The sequence below is a fragment of the Bos taurus genome, chromosome 20, assembly GCF_002263795.3.
Source record: "Bos taurus isolate L1 Dominette 01449 registration number 42190680 breed Hereford chromosome 20, ARS-UCD2.0, whole genome shotgun sequence".
In the NCBI taxonomy this organism is placed as follows: domain Eukaryota; kingdom Metazoa; phylum Chordata; class Mammalia; order Artiodactyla; family Bovidae; genus Bos; species Bos taurus.
The window spans coordinates 35,403,071-35,420,656 of NC_037347.1; the positions used below are offsets into that span (position 1 = coordinate 35,403,071).

General features: G+C 38.5%; 1 protein-coding gene across 8 annotated transcripts in view; it reads left to right on the forward strand.

Annotated features, from left to right (window-relative positions):
* Positions 1 to 17,586, forward strand: part of RICTOR (RPTOR independent companion of MTOR complex 2) — a 137,873-nt gene that overhangs the window by 42,214 nt on the left and 78,073 nt on the right. The window lies entirely within an intron of this gene.

The window sequence follows — 17,586 nt, forward strand, 5'->3', positions numbered from 1 at the left end:
CACGAACCTCCATCCATAGTTCTTCAGACACTCTATCAGATCTGATCCTATTTGTCACTTCCACTGTATAATCATAAGGGATTTGATTTAGGTCATACCCGAACGTCCAGTGGTTTTCCCTGCTTTCTTTAAGTCTGAATTTTGCCATAAGGATTTTATGATGAGCCAGTCAGCTCGCAGTCTTGTTTTTGCTGACTGCATAGAGCTTTTCCATCTTCGGTTGCAAAGAATACAATCAGTATGATTTCGGTGTTGACCATCTGGTGATGTCCATGTGGAGAGTCTTCTGTTCTGTTGTTGGAAGAGGGTGTTTACTATAACCAGTGCGTTCTCTTGGCAAAACTCTATTAGCCTTTGCCCTGCTTCATTTTGTACTCCAAGGCCAAACTTGCCTGTTACTACAGGTATCTCTTGACTTCTGCTTTTGCATTCCAGTTCCCTATGATGAAAAGGACATCTTTGGTGTTAGTTCTAGAAGGTCTCATAGGTCATCATAGAACGTTCAGCTTCAGCTTCTTTGGCATTAGTGGTTGGGGCATCGACTTGGACTACTGTGATATAGAATGGTTTGCCTTGGAAACAAACAGATTATTCTGTTTTTTGAGATTGCACCCGGAGGCTCAGTCTCCCACTGGCCTCCAAGGTCAAATTCCCTGGGAGTTCTCAGTCCCTTTGCAGGATGCCCAGGTTGAGAAATCTGTTGTGGGTCCTAGAACTTTCTTAACAGTGTGAGAATTTCTTTAGTATAATTGTTGTGCAGTTTGTGTATGTTACAGCACATCTCTGTTCAGATTAAAACAAATTTCTGTGCTTATAGCCACCTGTGTGTGGCTAGTAACTACTAAACATAGACAGTGTGTGTATAGAACTTTTTGAATTAGGAGTGATTTAAACATCTATTTCTGTTGGATAGCTTTCTTTTTCCCTATTCTCTATTCTACATATATTTCTATCTAGATCTCCATTTCTTATGGGTTAAGGTCAGTTGCTCTCTTTCCCCTTTTCCTCCCTCCACTTCTTTGTTTCCTTTTGAATTTTTCCCATGGTTTTTCACGAAGTTGTTCCCTCCACTTGGTCTTTCTTTGATCTGTGTTCTTCCAGTCTCTTCTCGTGTTTCTCTTTCCCTCTGTTCTCTCCTTCTACTCCTCTTTTTACCTCCTTCCCTGGTTCATTTCCTCTCTTTTCACCCTTCCCTACACCTTCCCTTCTCTCCTTCCCTCTCTGTTTTCTTCCTTCCTTTTCCCCATCGTATCACTGTATAGAATGATGTGTCTCTGTAATAAAGGCCCTAGGCTTTTGAAGGCCCTAGGCTTCTGAGTGGAGAAGGCAATGGCAACCCACTCCAGTACTCTTGCCTGGAAAATCCCATGGACGGAGGAGCCTGGTGGGCTGCAGTCCATGGGGTCGCTAAGAGCGACTTCACTTTCACTTTTTGCTTTCATCCATTGGAGAAGGAAATGGCAACCCAGTCCAGTGTTCTTGCCTGGAGAATCCCAGGGATGGGGGAGCCTGGTGGGCTGCCGTCTATGGGGTTGCACAGAGTCGGACATGACTGAAGAGACTTAGCAGCAGCAGCAGTAGCAGCGGCAGGCTTTTGAGCTTCTTGTACTTTTGTCTTTTGTTTTGCCATATCCTTTGTGTACAGTTTTCACATTTCTCTCTGGCTCTGGTATCAGCTTGTAGCAGCCCTTTTATTTTCTGTTTTAAATTATTTATGGATTTAACAATCAGATAAGCAAACTTACTAGAATTTTTCTGGAATATGAGAGCCTAACCATTGGCTAAGGGTGTGAGAGGCTGTTCCATTAGTAAAGTCCATAAACATGAGACTTGATAAAATCTTCTTTGGCTGCCTGGTGATAACAGTGAGAAAAGTATGAGCTTCAGATCAAGTGAGTGAGGTCTTAATAGCCCATCTCTGACCCTAACTAGCAAGGCAGCGTTGGACAGATTTCTTTACTCAGAGATTGTTTTGCTGCAGTTAAGAGGCAAGGTCCCAATACAGTGCTTGGCACATAATATGTACTCCATACCAGATAATGCTTTACAACCTAGGGTTTGTTTTTTGTATTCTTTTTCTTTTTTTTGCTAATTTTCAGGAATTTTTGTTGACTGTAAAAAGGTGAGTCTGTTTAATAGCTTGAATTGGAGATTGGTAAGCTGTTACTGTAACAGTTTTTCAGCTTGAGCAAGTTGACTTATTGGGCCAGATAATTATTTGTTTGGGGGAGCTGTCTTGTTCATTGTAGTGTTAGCAGCACCTCTGGCCTCTACCCAGGAGATGCTTGTAGTATACCTCCACTGGTTGTCAAAAGCAAAAATGTCTCCAAGCATTGCCGAATGTTTCCTAGGGGACAGAATCATCTCAGTTAAGAGCCAGTGCTGTAAATAAATGTCTGTAGGTTTTATTATCAGAGAAGACAGTGGCACCCCACTCCAGTAGTCTTGGCTGGAAAATCCCATGGATAGAGGAGCCTGGTAGGCTGCAGTCCATGGGGTCGCTAAGAGTTGGATACAACTGGGCGTCTTCACTTTCACCTTTGACTTTCATGCATTGGAATAGGAAATGGCAACCCACTCCAGTGTTCTTGCCTGGAGAATCCCAGGGACAGGGGAGCCTGGTGGGCTGCCATCTATGGGGTCACACAGAGTTGGACAGGACTGAAGCGACTTAGCAGCAGCAGGTTTTATTATAAAATTTCTCCAAATACCGAGCACAAAATAAATGCTTATTGAATTTAAATCATAATAAAATGTGTCTTTGAATTCTATTTTTTTGAGCTAGGTTAAAAAATATTTACAGATTTGGTGTTTTTTTGGTACAGTCTGTAAGTTCATTAACTTACAGTATAATATTTAGAAATTCTTAGAAGTCTCTAAGAATAGGTCTGCAGAATAAGAAAATAAGAAAAAGGGTTATGATTCCAGGAGACTAGTTAGACAGGAATTAGTTGGTCACCCTTCATTGTGTTCTTATAATAGGTTATACGTGTCTACTAAATTTTATGATTTTGGGTATCATTACTATTTATTGTGTTGCTCTCTTATTAAACTGAGATTATTAAGCACAAGAAATATGTAGTATTTATTTTTTTACTCTTATATCCCTCTCTTCCCCAAATCTTGGCACATTGCAAGTGTTTAATTAAAGGTATTACATTGGAATGATTTTGCAGTTTGAATAAGAGTTTTCTGTTGTATTAGCATTTGTTTTGTTATTAAGTATAGCATGCCTGTTAGGATTAAGTTAATTTAATAGATCAGTGGGGCTGAAATGTTGTATAGGGTGGGCTTTATCTCTAGAATTAAACCTCCTTTTAAGGTATGAAGAGAGGGTGCCAGTGATGTGATCCTAGGACCACGTGAATGTCACACACCCATGCTTGCCTTCTGACATCATTTCACTAAAGTATTGTGTATAACAGGCTGCTGATGAAAATAATCTTAGCATTCTATTTTTAAAACTGACAACATGCTGATTATCTAAAGACCTTTTTTTAAAGGTGAAAATATTTTAGCTCTTTTACATTTTAACTCTTTCCCTATATTTAATTTCATATATGAAAAGCTCCAGAGGAATCTTGTTCTGTTTAAAAAAGCTTCAAAATTATATAAATTAAATATAAAAATAATAGTGGTATTAAACAATATACAGTAAAAAGTGAAAGTCCTGTCTCACATCTCTTTCCCATCCACCTCCTCATCCCGACAAAAGGACCATTTCTCAGAAGTTACCACTAGAAGGTATTTATTCTTATTCTTCTTTGGTATAATTATCAACGTGTATGTGTATATGTTTTACTATGTTGTAAGAATTAAGCTAAACTAGAAATGTCTGATATAATGCTCAGTGTATTTAACATTTATTATATGTGTACATAAGGGTTTTTTTAATGAGATCTTGAGATTTGTAGTTTGTATTTTATCCACTTCCCAGGATATCATGAGCCCTTTCTTTTTCTATAAATGTAGATCCACTACTTTTTTGTAGCTGCATATGTGTGTTGATAGATGTGTGTGTGCATATCTATCCATCCATATATATGTATATGCGTCCAAATATACATACATATGCATAATACATATACTGTAATTTATTTAATCATTCTATCATTAGAAAATGCAAGTATTCGCTACTTCTTTTTGCATTTTAAATAATGCATTAGTAACACTCTTAAGTACTGTTTTATGCAGAATAGAATTTTAAAACTGTGATTATTTAGCCAAGAGCATTTGTACTTTTTATTTTAAAACCTACTTATAAATTACCCTCTAAAAAGACTATGCTGTGGAATTCTAATTTGTGGCAAGATTTTTTAAAGTTTGGGTTACTCTCTCTTTTGTTTCTTTAGGAGAACTGTTCAGTTAACCCTCAAAGCCCTATAAGTAAAATGGTCATAGCATTTAACTGTCCAGTTTAGCTGATCATTATGTTTTTTAAAGTTAATAATTTTAATAAGCATCTCAGGCATTTTTTTACCTAGAGATGGTTAAAACTTCTAACTTGTCAAAATATAATATTGTTGATAGCCATCTTTGAATATTTTATATTTGTCAGAAATACTTAATTTGTAAAGAAGTTCTGTGAGTTAAGGATAACAAATAGATTGACTGATGTTGCACATGGATTTTATTAAGCAGAATATACAAATAGCTGTGAAAAGAAGAGAAGCAAAAAGCAAAGGAGAAAAGGAAAGATACAAGCATCTGAATGCAGAGTTCCAAAGAATAGCAAGAAGAGATAAGAAAGCCTTCTTCAGCAATCAATGCAAAGAAATAGAGGAAAACAACAGAATGGGAAAGACTAGAGATCTCTTCAAGAAAATTAGAGATACCAAAGGAACATTTCATGCAAAGATGGGCTCGATAAAGGACAGAAATGGTATGGACCTAACAGAAGCAGAAGATGTTAAGAAGAGATGGCAAGAATACACAGAAGAACTGTACAAAAAAGATCTTCACGACCAAGATAATCACGATGGTGTGATCACTGACCTAGAGCCAGACATCCTGGAATGTGAAGTCAAGTGGGCCTTAGAAAGCATCACTATGAACAAAGCTAGTGGAGGTGACGGAATTCCAGTTGAGCTCTTTCAAATCCTAAAAGATGATGCTGTGAAAGTGCTGCACTCAGTATGCCAGCAAATTGGGAAAACTCAGCAGTGGCCACAGGACTGGAAAAGGTCCGTTTTCATTCCAATCCCAAAGAAAGGCAATGCCAAAGAATCCTCAAACTACCACACAATTGCACTCATCTCACACGCTAGTAAAGTAATGCTCAAAATTCTCCAAGCCAGGCTTCAGCAATATGTGAACTGTGAACTTCCTGATGTTCAGGCTGGTTTTAGAAAAGGCAGAGGAACCAGAGATCAAATTGCCAACATCCGCTGGATCATGGAAAAAGCAATAGAGTTCCAGAAAAACATCTATTTCTGCTTTATTGACTATGTGAAAGCCTTTGACTGTGTGGATCACAATAAACTGGAAAATTCTGAAAGAGATGGGAATACCAGACCACCTGATCTGCCTCTTGAGAAATTTGTATGCAGGTCAGGAAGCAACAGTTAGAACTGGACATGGAACAATAGACTGGTTCCAAATAGAAAAAGGAGTACGTCAAGACTGTATATTGTCACCCTGCTTATTTAACTTAGATGCAGAGTACATCATGAGAAACGTTGGGCTGGAAGAAGCACAAGCTGGAATCAAGATTGCTGGGAGAAATATCAATAACCTCAGATATGCAGATGATACCACTCTTACGGCAGAAAGTGAAGAGGAACTCAAAAGCCTCTTGATGAAAGTGAAAGAGGAGAGTGAAAAAGTTGGCTTAACGCTCAACATTCAGAAAACGAAGATCATGGCATCTGGTCCCATCACTTCATGGCAAATAAATGGGGAAACAGTGGAAACAGTGTCAGACTTTATTTTTTTGGGCTCCAAAATCACTGCAGATGGTGATTGCAGCCATGAAATTAAAAGATGCTTACTCGTTGGAAGGAAAGTTATGACCAACCTAGATAGCATATTGAAAAGCAGAGACATTACTTTGCCAACAAATCTCCGTCTAGTCAAGGCTATGGTTTTTCCAGTGGTCATGTATGGACGTGAGAGTTGGACTGTGAAGAAGGCTAAGCGCCGAAGAATTGATGCTTTTGAACTGTGGTGTTGGAGAAGACTCTTGAGAGTCCCTTGGACTGCAAGGAGTTCCAGCCATTCCATTCTGAAGGAGATCAGCCCTGGGATTTCTTTGGAAGGAGTGATGCTAAAGCTGAAACTCCAGTACTTTGGCCACCTCATGAGAAGAGTTGACTCATTGGAAAAGACTCTGATGCTGGGAGGGATTGGGGGCAGGAGGAGAAGGAGACGACAGAGGATGAGATGGCTGGATGGCATCACTGACACTATGGACGTAAGTCTGGGTGAACTCCGGGAGTTGGTGATGGACAGGGAGGCCTGGCGTGCTGAGATTCATGGGGTCGCAAAGATCGGACACGACTTAGCGACTGAACTGACTGACCAGTGTTGTTGTTGTTGTTGTTGTTCATTCACTAAGTCATGTTTAATTCTTTTGAGACCCCATGGATTACAGCACGACAGGCTTCCTGTCCTTCACTATACCAGTGACATGTTATCAAAACCTTTACCTCATTCATTCATTCATTTATTTTTTTGTCTGCGCCATGTGGCATGTGGAATCTTACTTCCCTGACCAGGGATTGAACCAGTGCCCCCTGCAGTGAACGCTTGGAGTCTTAACCACTGGACCAGGGAAATCCCGTTCCCCATTTAGATATAAGATATCATATAGCAATATTTTTGTTTATATTAAAAAATTTAATAGTTACACTCATGAAATAGTTGTGAATTTCGGATGGTATTGAATGCTTAAGTTGATGTATAAGTAACAAATTTAACAAACCTAATTCAACTGAGCTGATTATTTGCTTTCATCACGAGTAAGACCAAAAGTAAAATCTTAATTTCAGGTGGAATGAGTCAGGGGTTGAAAAAATGTTAATTGTATTCTCTCTCTCCATTTCTCAGCTCTTTTCTTTTAGGTTAGTTTCATTCTCAAACACTTTCCATATGACTAAGATACATCATCTTTACAGCTTTAAATAATAAGAGCTTAGCCTTCTCTTACAACTTCTGCCTGAACTCCGATCCTATTTAGTGATATTAAACTAGGTATTTTGTGACTGATAGTCATAAAAACACATGGGGTGGGAAGCAACAGAACGCCAGTGAAATGTGTGATGTCTAATAATTTAGCATTTTAAGTGACTATTAAGTTCCTAATTCTTACATTTTGAAAGATTTTTCAATGATTTCTAACAGTAATTTATTCTTGCTATTAACAAAGCTATGTAATAGGGCAGGCATTGTTACATTTTAATATTTTACACAGGAGAAGAAAAGTTACCAATAATAGCTAAGATAGAATTTAAAAAATTTGTTACTTAATGATTGAAGGTTAATTAGTAATTCAGTCAGTAGTTGAGGCAGGATGAGATTCCTGTTATTTAAATTTACCAATTCAGTGTTCTTGCTATTTCTGCCCACCTCTTTGCTAGAGTTAAAAGTAAAAGGGTTTGATTTGTAAGATTTGTTTATTTAAATTGGGAGGTGATTGGTAAGAAAGTAAATCACTATAAAATTTTTTTATTAAAATAAGTTATTCCTAATATTTTGAAACTTAACAATAGATGAACTCTCCTGGTGATTCAAAGTGTAATGTTTCTTTAATAGTGGAAAATTTAGAATCTTATCAGTGTCTTCTCTAATTTCTTAGATATATTTCCTGATATATGTGCATTATTTACATATAGAAAGTTTAGTCTCTACTTGGGATAATTCTATTTCAAAGGGGATATTTTCATTAACACTGATTACTAAGACCTCTTCTATATATCTGGAAACAATTGTTCAGTCGCTAAGTTGTGTCAAACTCTCTGTGACCCCGTGGACAGTGTAGCCCAGGCTCCTCTGTCCTCCACCGTCTCCTGAAGTTTGCTCAAATTCATGACCATTGAGTGGTTGATGATGTCTAACCATCGCATCATCATCTTCCCCCTTTTCCTTTTGCTTTCAGTCTTTTCAAGCCTCAGGGTCTTTTCTGTCGAGTCAGCTCTTCACATCAGGTGGCCAAAGTATTGGAGCTTCAGCTTTAGCATCAGTCCTTCCAATGAATAGTCAGGGTTGATTTTCTTTAGGGTTGACTGGTTTGATCTCCTTGCTGTCCAGGAGACTCTGGAGTCTTCTCCAGTACCACAACTCCAAAGCATCAATTCTTCAAAGCTTAAGCTTCTGTATGGTCCAGCTGTCATGTCTGTGTACATGACTACTGGAAAAACCATAATTTTGACTACAGGGACCTTTAGCAGCCAAGTGATATCTGTACTTTTTAATGTGCTGTTTAGGTTTGTCATAGCTTTCCTTCCAAGGAGCAAGCGTCTTTTAATTTCATGGCTGCAGTCACCTTCCACGGTGGTTTTGGAGCCCAAGAAAATAAAATCTGTCACTGTTTGCACTTTTTCCCCTTCTGTTTGCTATGAAGTGATGGGACTGGATGCTATGATACTATTTTTTTTAACGTTGAGTTTCAAGCCAGCTTTTCCATTCTCCTCTTTTACCCTCATCAAGAGTCTCTTTAGTTCCTCTTCAAACAATATGAAAGCACAATTTAGCCACTGTTGAAAGGATAGCCTTAATATCTGTTACTGTCCCTGGAGAATAGGCAGATAATTATGAGAAATACGTTTCACTGTAAACTGTTTTTAGTTACTTGTGATTTTCCATTTTCCAGCTGAGTGGACATTTTTCTCAGAAACATTTCTTTCAGTATAAATACATTTATATTAGATAGCAGAAAATGAAACTCCTTTCTAAATAATTTCCAAGTTCTGTGTGCTTTTAGGAAATCATAATAATAACTTAGACAAAAAATTTTTTTTCACCTTTCAAAACTGCTAATTCTAGCAAATGTTAAATGGTGAACAGTCATATATTTTGTGGTTTGAGAAGGGGGATAATTTTGAAATTACGTTTCACTGAGTATATAGTTTTCTGCAAGGATATCTAGTAAGTGTGAAAAAGAAAATGCAGGGAAGGAGAACCAAGTACATACTTAGGTGAGAAACTAAGTCTTGACCAGATAAGATTTTTTATACTTTATTTTTAAGTTTCAAAGCATTTCATTTTATTAACATGATGTAGCAGAAGAATGGAAACACTGCCTTTTTAGAAATGGAGTTAGTTTAAGAAACTAACATTTTCCCCATTTAGAAGCACAATATTTTATGTTTTAATAACAGATTCTGAGTTTAATTTTTCTATTAAGTTTATAAATTAGAACATATCCAAAATCTAAGTGATAACACGACGATAAGATGTCCTTTTAATTTTCTTTTTTATTAATATATGGTGCCATACAGTGACAATGATAGTAATCTAAAATATTTGTGAAATCTCAAATACTCCGTATTTCTAGTAATGCAGTTTTAAGTCTTTTTGTCTTTAAGTCTTTAAGTAATGCAGTCTTTTTGTGTGTTTGTTAATCCTTTGAAATGGGCAGTAATTCGTGTGTGTTTTTTGCTAGCTGTTCTAGAAAAATATAATAAATTCACTTATTCATTTTATGTGTTAATAGCCAAGAGTATGGTTCTCCAGATTCTTGATTCATACCATTTTTGCAGCTGGGGAAATGATAATGTTCAGTTATTCTGTTTTTAAATCCACCACCTCCCCCATGTAAATTTTTGTTTGTTTTTTTGTGTTTGTTTTTGCATTGCATATGTAAATAATTTTAATACAAAAGTAGACTCATATTTCAGTGGGCTCTGGACTTAGACTGGTTTGGTTTCATTTCTGGCTTTACCATTTAATAATAGCTTTGTGATGTTTGGAGGTCTTATTACCATCTCTAGTCTCAGTTGTCTTTATTACCAAAATATTACTTCTTTACTAGAATTGACATGATTAATAGTCAATAAATGCTACTTCTGTTACTATTTATGAATACTATACTGTATATATAATTCTTCTTAGATTATCTAAGTAATAGATAATCATTGTAAATATTTATAAAATACAGAAAAGCACAGAAAGAAAAATAAATCACCTATGATTGTACTTTCTTTTTTGGTGATAAAATGGTGATGTGTGGACGTCTTAAAAAAAAGTATATACCTTTTTTTAAGAAATGTATATTTTAAAGAATATTTTCCCTAACTCATTGATACATTATGCAGTTGTTGTTTGTGTTTCCAGTCTTCCCAGATGGGCCTTAGTGGTAAGAAAGCACCTGTTAATGCAGGAGATGCAAGAGATGTGGGTTAGATCCCTGGGTTGGGAAGATCCCCTGGAGGAGGGCATGGCAGCCCCCTCCAGTATTCTTGCTTGGAAAATCCCACGGACAGAGGAGCCTGGTGGGATGCAGTCCACAGGGTCACAAAGAGTTGGACACGACTGAAGCGACCCAGCGTGTTTTGTGTTTCAGTATTATGTAATATTAATACTGCTACATAGGTTTCTCCTTTATGAACATTTGTTTCTAGTTCCTTATTGTTGTAAATCATGACATGAGGATCTTGTGCTTGAACCTACTTTCAGTTCAGTCAATTCAGTCGCATCTGACTCTTGACCCCAGGGACTGCAGCACACGAAGCATCCCTGTCCATCACCAACTCCTGGACTTTGCTCAAACATGTCATCGAGTTGGTGATGCCATCCAACATTCTCATCCTCTATCATCCCCTTCTCCTCCTGCCTTCAGTCTTTCCTAGCGTCATGGTCTTTTCCAATGACTCAGTTCTTTGCATCAGTTGGCCAAAGTATTGGAGTTTCAGCTTCAGCATCAGTCCTTCCAAGGAATATTTAGGACTGATTTCCTTTAGGATTGACTGGTTTATCTCCTTGCAGTCCAGGGGACTCTCAAGAGTCTTCTCCAACACCACAGTTCAAAAGCATCAATTCTTTGGCGCTCAGCTTTCTTTATGGTCCAACTCTAACATCCATACATGACTACTGGAAAAACCATAGCTTTGATGAGACCAACCTTTGTTGGCAAAATGATGTTTCTGCTTTTTAATATGCTGTCAAGATTTGTCATAGCTTTTCTTCCCAGGAGCAAGTGTCTTTTAATTTCACGGTGTCAGTCACCATCTGCAGTGATTTTGGAGCCCAAGAAAATAAAGTCTGTCACTGTTTCCATTGTTTCTGTGTCTGTTTGCCATGAAGTGATGGGACCGGATGCCATGATCTTTGTTTTTTTGAACATTGAGTTTTAAGCCAGCTCTTTCCCTCTCCTCTTTTACTTTCATCAAGAGGCTCTTTAGTTCCTCTTTGCTTTCTGCCATAAGGATATTATCTGCATATCTGAGGTTATTGATATTTCTCCCAGCAATCTTGATTCCAGCTTGTGCTTCATCCAGCCTGGTATTTCGCATGATGTTCTCTGCATATAAGTTAAATAAGCAGGGTGATAATATACAGCCTTGACATACTCCTTTCCTGATTTGGAACCAGTTCATTGTTCTTTGTCCAGTTCTAACTGTTGCTTCTTGACCTGCATACAGATTTCTCAGAAGGCAGGTAAGGGGTCTGGTATTCTCATCTCTTGAAGAGTTTTCCACAGTGTGTTTGAAAGTTAAGGCTTTGGCATTGTCCATAAGGCAGAAATAAATGTTTTTCTGGAACTCTGTTGCTTTTTCTGTGATCCAGCAGATGTTGGCAGTTTGATCACTGGTTCCTCTGCCTTTTCTAAATCCAGCTTAAACATCTGGAAGAACCTACTTTACTTTTTAAATTATTAGTAGAAATCATCAAAAGAAAGTCCTGATTTTGTTGCATTTTTCCAACTTAGTTGTCCATATGTGTTTAGTTTATAATTCCATCCACAGTATGTTTTTTTATTTAGTATATTCATGTTGAAAAACAGTTTCTTGCCAGTTTGTTAAGCTCTATTTAAATAGCATTTTCCGGTGTATTTGATTCAGATTTTAGGAAATAGGATATATATTTATTTATCTTCAGTAAATTGTTTTGTGCATTCTCTTTGCCTCATTAATCTTTTTGCAATTTGTTTAGATTTTCACATGTTAAGCACCTGCCTGTATTACTTTACTGTGAGGGTGGGGTGTTATGAGCTGAATTGTGCTGCATGTTCCACCTCCAACCCCCCCACCAATTTGTTTGTTGAAATTCTAACTCCTAGTACCTCAGAATGTGTCTCTATTTGGAGCTTGGCCCATTAAAGAGGTAATTAAGATGAAATGAAATCCTATGGGTGGTCCCTAATCCAGCGTGATTGGTGAACGGATAAGATAAAGACACAGCATACATAGAGGAAAGATCATGTGCCGACACAGAGAAATGATAGCCATCTACCAGCGAAGGAGTGAGGCCCTAAGAACAAAAAACTCGTTAAGACACTTTGATATTGAACTTTTAGCCTCCAGAATCATGAGAAAGTAAATTTATTTGTATAAACCATCCAATTTGCTTATTTGTTACAGCAGCCCTAGCAAACTAATATAGGGCCTAAACCTTTTTGCCAGTCATGTTTTTATAAATATTTTTGACTAATATATTATTTGCTAGTAATATTGACTTCCAGAAAAACATCTATTTCTGCTTTATTGACTATGCCAAAGCCTTTGACTGTGTGGATCACAATAAACTGTGGAAGATTCTAAAAGAGATGGGAATACCAGACCATATTACCCACCTCCTGAGAAATTGTAGGAGGCGCTAATGGTAAAGAATCTGCTTGCCAATGCAGGAGACGTAAGAGATACGGGTTCCATCCCCAGCTAGGGAAGATCCCCGGGAGAAGAAAATGGCAACCCACTCCAGCGTTCTTGCCTGGAAAATCCCATGGACAGAGGAGCCTGGCAGCCTACAGTCCATAGGGTTGTAAAGAGTCGGACATGATTGAAGTGACTTAGCATGCATTCATATAGCTTTTAAATAAATTGTCAAAACAGACTGGGTCAAAAACAAGGAGAGCCTGTGTGAAGGCAACAGGCAGTTACTCAGACTGTAAGTGGTGTAGGAACTAAGACTTCAGAGAAGAATCTTGTGGAAATGAGCTAACTTCTGCAACAGTATTTACCTGGGAAGCACTGACTAATGTGAAATGTGGACAGGAAGGTAAAGATTCATACTGTAGTCCCAGGAGTACTATTGCTGAAAGATGGAGAAAACAGCACAGAGCTTTTGATGGAGACCTGTGGAATCAAGTAAAGGAGATTCTTTCCTCAGTACATATGTTGAATCCTGGGATGGGAAACTTAAAATCCTAAGTAGAAAACCTTTGAAAATCAAGGTGGAGCTCCTAATGTTTTTGTAAAGCAAAAATGAGATGTGTCATTCTCTTGAGATTCGTCTCATGAACAACAAGCTTTCAGTTGAAACCTGGGGGAAGGAGGGGATGAAAGGAAAAACCAGAGGTTGACTCAGTCTTACAAGGGCAGCAGCCTAATCAGGACTCGCCATTGTCCATTGGCCTCACAAAGAGAGAGCAGGGTGAATCCCTTGTGGAGAAAGATGTCATCAGGAATCTCTGCAAGTTTTTGTGTACAAAGATTATAGAATCCACCAAGATAGGACTGCATGACCAGAACAAAAGGAAAAACAAATAATGAAAACAGACTCAGAGATTATCTGTATCATTCATATCCATTTAGATGATAAACACTTTAAACATTTAAAATGTAGTTAATATATCAAGAACATAGAGTAAACTGGAGAAAATAGGTGAAAAATGATTTTTTATTATGATATTGGATGTGTACAAAGTAAATGGAAACACATTATGTCAAGTTAAAAACTCACTGGATAGGTACAATAGAGGATTAGACATATCAGAAGACAAGATAATAGAAAATACCCGGCTAAAGGACAGAACCCCATGAACAGTATGAAAAGGCAAAATGATAGGATACTGAAAGAGGAACTCCCCAGGTCAGTAGGGGCCAATATGCTACTGGAGATCAGTGGAGAAATAACTCCAGAAAGAATGAAGTGAAAGTGAAGTCACTCAGTCGTGTCCAACTCTTTGCGACCCCATGGACTGTAGCCTATCAGGATGCTCCATCCATGGGATTTTCCAGGCAAGAGTGCTGGAGTGGATTGCCATTTCCTTCTCCAGGGAATCTTCCCAACCCAAGAATCGAACCTGGGTCTCCTGCATTGCAGGCAGATGCTTTACTGTCTGAGCCACCGCCGAAAGAATGAAGGGATGGAGCCAAAGGAACAACAATACCCAGTTGTGGGTGTGACTGGTGATAGAAGCAAGGTCCGATGCTGTAAAGAGCAATATTACATAGGAACTTGGAATGTTAGGTCCATGAATCAAGGCAAATTGGAAGTGGTCAAACAGGAGATGGCAAGAGTGAACATTGACATTCTAGGAAACAGTGAACTAAAATGGACTGGATTGGGTGAATTTAACTCAGATGACTATTATATGTACTACTGTGGGCAGGAATCCCTTAGAAGAAATGGAGTAGCCATCATGGTCAACAAAAGAGTCTGAAATGCAGTACTTGGATGCAATCACAAAAACGACAGAATGATCTCTGTTCGTTTCCAAGGCAAACCATTCAATATCACAGTAATCCAAGCCTATGCCCCAACCAGTAATGCTGAAGAAGCTGAAGTTGAATGGTTCTATGAAGACCTACAAGACCTTTTAGAACTAACACCCAAAAAAGATGTCCTTTTCATTATAGGGGACTGGAATGCAAAAGTAGAAAGTCAAGAAACACCTGGAGTAACAGGCAAATTTGGCCTTGGAATACAGAATGAGGCAGGGCAAAGGCTAATAGAGTTTTGCCAAGAGAACTCACTGGTCATAGCAAACACTCTCTTCCAACAACACAAGAAGACTCTACACATGGACATCACCAGATGGTCAACATGGAAATCAGATTGATTATATTCTTTGCAGCCAAAGATGGAGAAGCTCTATTCAGTCAGCAAAAATAAGACTGGGAGCTGACTGTGGCTCAGATCATGAACTCCATATTGCTAAATTCACATTAAATTGAAGAAAATAGGGAAAACCACTAGACCATTCAGGTGTGACCTAAATCAAATCCATTATGATTATACAGTGGAAGTAAGAAATAGATTTAGGGGACTAGATCCGATAGACAGAGTGCCTGATGAACTATGGACGGAGATTCCTGACATTGTACAGGAGACAGGGATCAAGACCATCCCCATGGAAAAGAAATGAAAAAAAGCAAAATGGCTGACTCGGGAGGCCTTACAAATAGCTGTGAAGAGAAGAGAAGTGAAAAGCAAAGGAGAAAAGGAAAGATATAAGCATCTGAATGCAGAGTTCCAAAGAATAGCAAGAAGAGATAAGAAAGCCTTCCTCAGCGATCATTGCAAAGAAATAGAGGCACACAACAGAATGGGAAAAACTAGAGATCTCTTCAGGAAAATCAGAGATACCAAGGGAACATTTCATGCAAAGATGGGCTTGATAAAGGACAGAAATGGTATGGACCTAACAGAAGGAGAAGATATTAAGAGGAGATGGCAAGAATACACAGAAGAACTGTACAAAAAAGATCTTCACGACCAAGATAATCACAATGGTGTGATCACTGACCTAGAGCCAGACATCCTGGAATGTGAAGTCAAGTGGGCCTTAGAAAGCATCACTATGAACAAAGCTAGTGGAGGTGATAGAATTCCAGTTGAGTTATTCCAAATCCTGAAAGATCATTCTGTGAAAGTGCTGCACTCAGTATGCCAGCAAATTGGGAAAACTCAGCAGTGGCCACAGGACTGGAAAAGGTCCGTTTTCATTCCAATCCCAAAGAAAGGCAATGCCAAAGAATGCTCAAACTACCACACAGTTGCACTCATCTCACACGCTAGTTAAGTAATGCTCAAAATTCTTCAAGCCAGGCTTCAGCAATATGTGAACCATGAACTTCCAGATGTTCAAGCTGGTTTTAGAAAAGGCAGAGGAAGCAGAGATCAAATTGCCAACATCCGCTGGATCATGAAAAAAGCAAGAGAGTTCCAGAAAAACATCTATTTCTGCTTTATTGACTATGCCAAAGCCTTTGTGTGGATCACAATAAACTGGAAAATTCTGAAAGAGATGGGAATACCAGACCACCTGATCTGCCTCTTGAGAAACCTGTATGCAGGTCAGGAAGCAACAGTTAGAACTGGACATGGAACAATAGACTGGTTCCAAATAGAAAAAGGAGTACGTCAAGACTGTATATTGTCACCCTGCTTATTTAACTTAGATGCAGAGTACATCATGAGAAACGTTGGGCTGGAAGAAGCACAAGCTGGAATCAAGATTGCTGGGAGAAATATCAATAACCTCAGATATGCAGATGATACCACTCTTACGGCAGAAAGTGAAGAGGAACTCAAAAGCCTCTTGATGAAAGTGAAAGAGGAGAGTGAAAAAGTTGGCTTAAAGCTCAACATTCAGAAAACAAAGATCATGGCATCTGGTCCCATCACTTCATGGGAAATAGCTGGGGAAACAGTGGAAACAGTGTCAGACTTTATTTTTTTGGGCTCCAAAATCACTGCAGATGGTGATTGCAGCCATGAAATTAAGAGACGCTTACTCCTTGGAAGGAAAGTTACGACCAACCTAGACAGCATATTGAAAAGCAGAGACATTACTTTGCCAACAAATCTCTGTCTAGTCAAGGCTATGGTTTTTCCAGTGGTCATGTATGGATGTGAGAGTTGGACTGTGATTAAAGCTGAGCACCAAAGAATTGATGCTTTTGAACTGTGGTGTTGGAGAAGACTCTTGAGAGTCCCTTGGACTGCAAGGAGATCCAACCAGTCCATTCTGAAGGAGATCAGCCCTGGGATTTCTTTGGAAGGAATGATGCTAAAGCTGAGACTCTAGTACTTTGGCCACCTCATGAGAAGAGTTGACTCATTGGAAAAGACTCTGATGCTGGGAGGGACTGGGGGCAAGAGGAGAAGGGGACAACAGAGGATGAGATGGCTGGATGGCATCACTGACTCGATGGACGTGAGTCTGAGTGAACTCCGGGAGTTGGTGATGGACAGGGAGGCCTGGCGTGCTGTGATTCATGGGGTCGCAAAGAGTGAGACACAACTGAGCGACTGAGCTGAACTGATCAACCTAGAGATTCGGAAATTTATGTTTTCCCTAAGCAGGGATACAGATAAAACCACACTTGAACAGTTAGAATGAGAAAATCAAAAGATAGAGAACAATACCTTGCATGGAGTCTGAAAAAAAAGAATATGACCTTCTTAGGAGCCAGTAATAAGACTGATATCAGACTTCTCAACAAACAATGGAATCCATCTTGAATTGTTTTGAATTCATTACCAGCAACCTTGACTATAAAACAAATGAAGACACCAGTAAAACAGATCAACAACAATGACTGAGGGAGAAGAGAGAATACCCCATAAAGGTATCACTGGAGTGAGGAATAATGGAAATGTTGTACATTTGAGAGTAAATATAAATTGGTAATTGAACTAACTAAAAACAGTTGTAACTTTATAGGGCTTAAAAGATAGGTAGAAAAAGCAAAAACATAG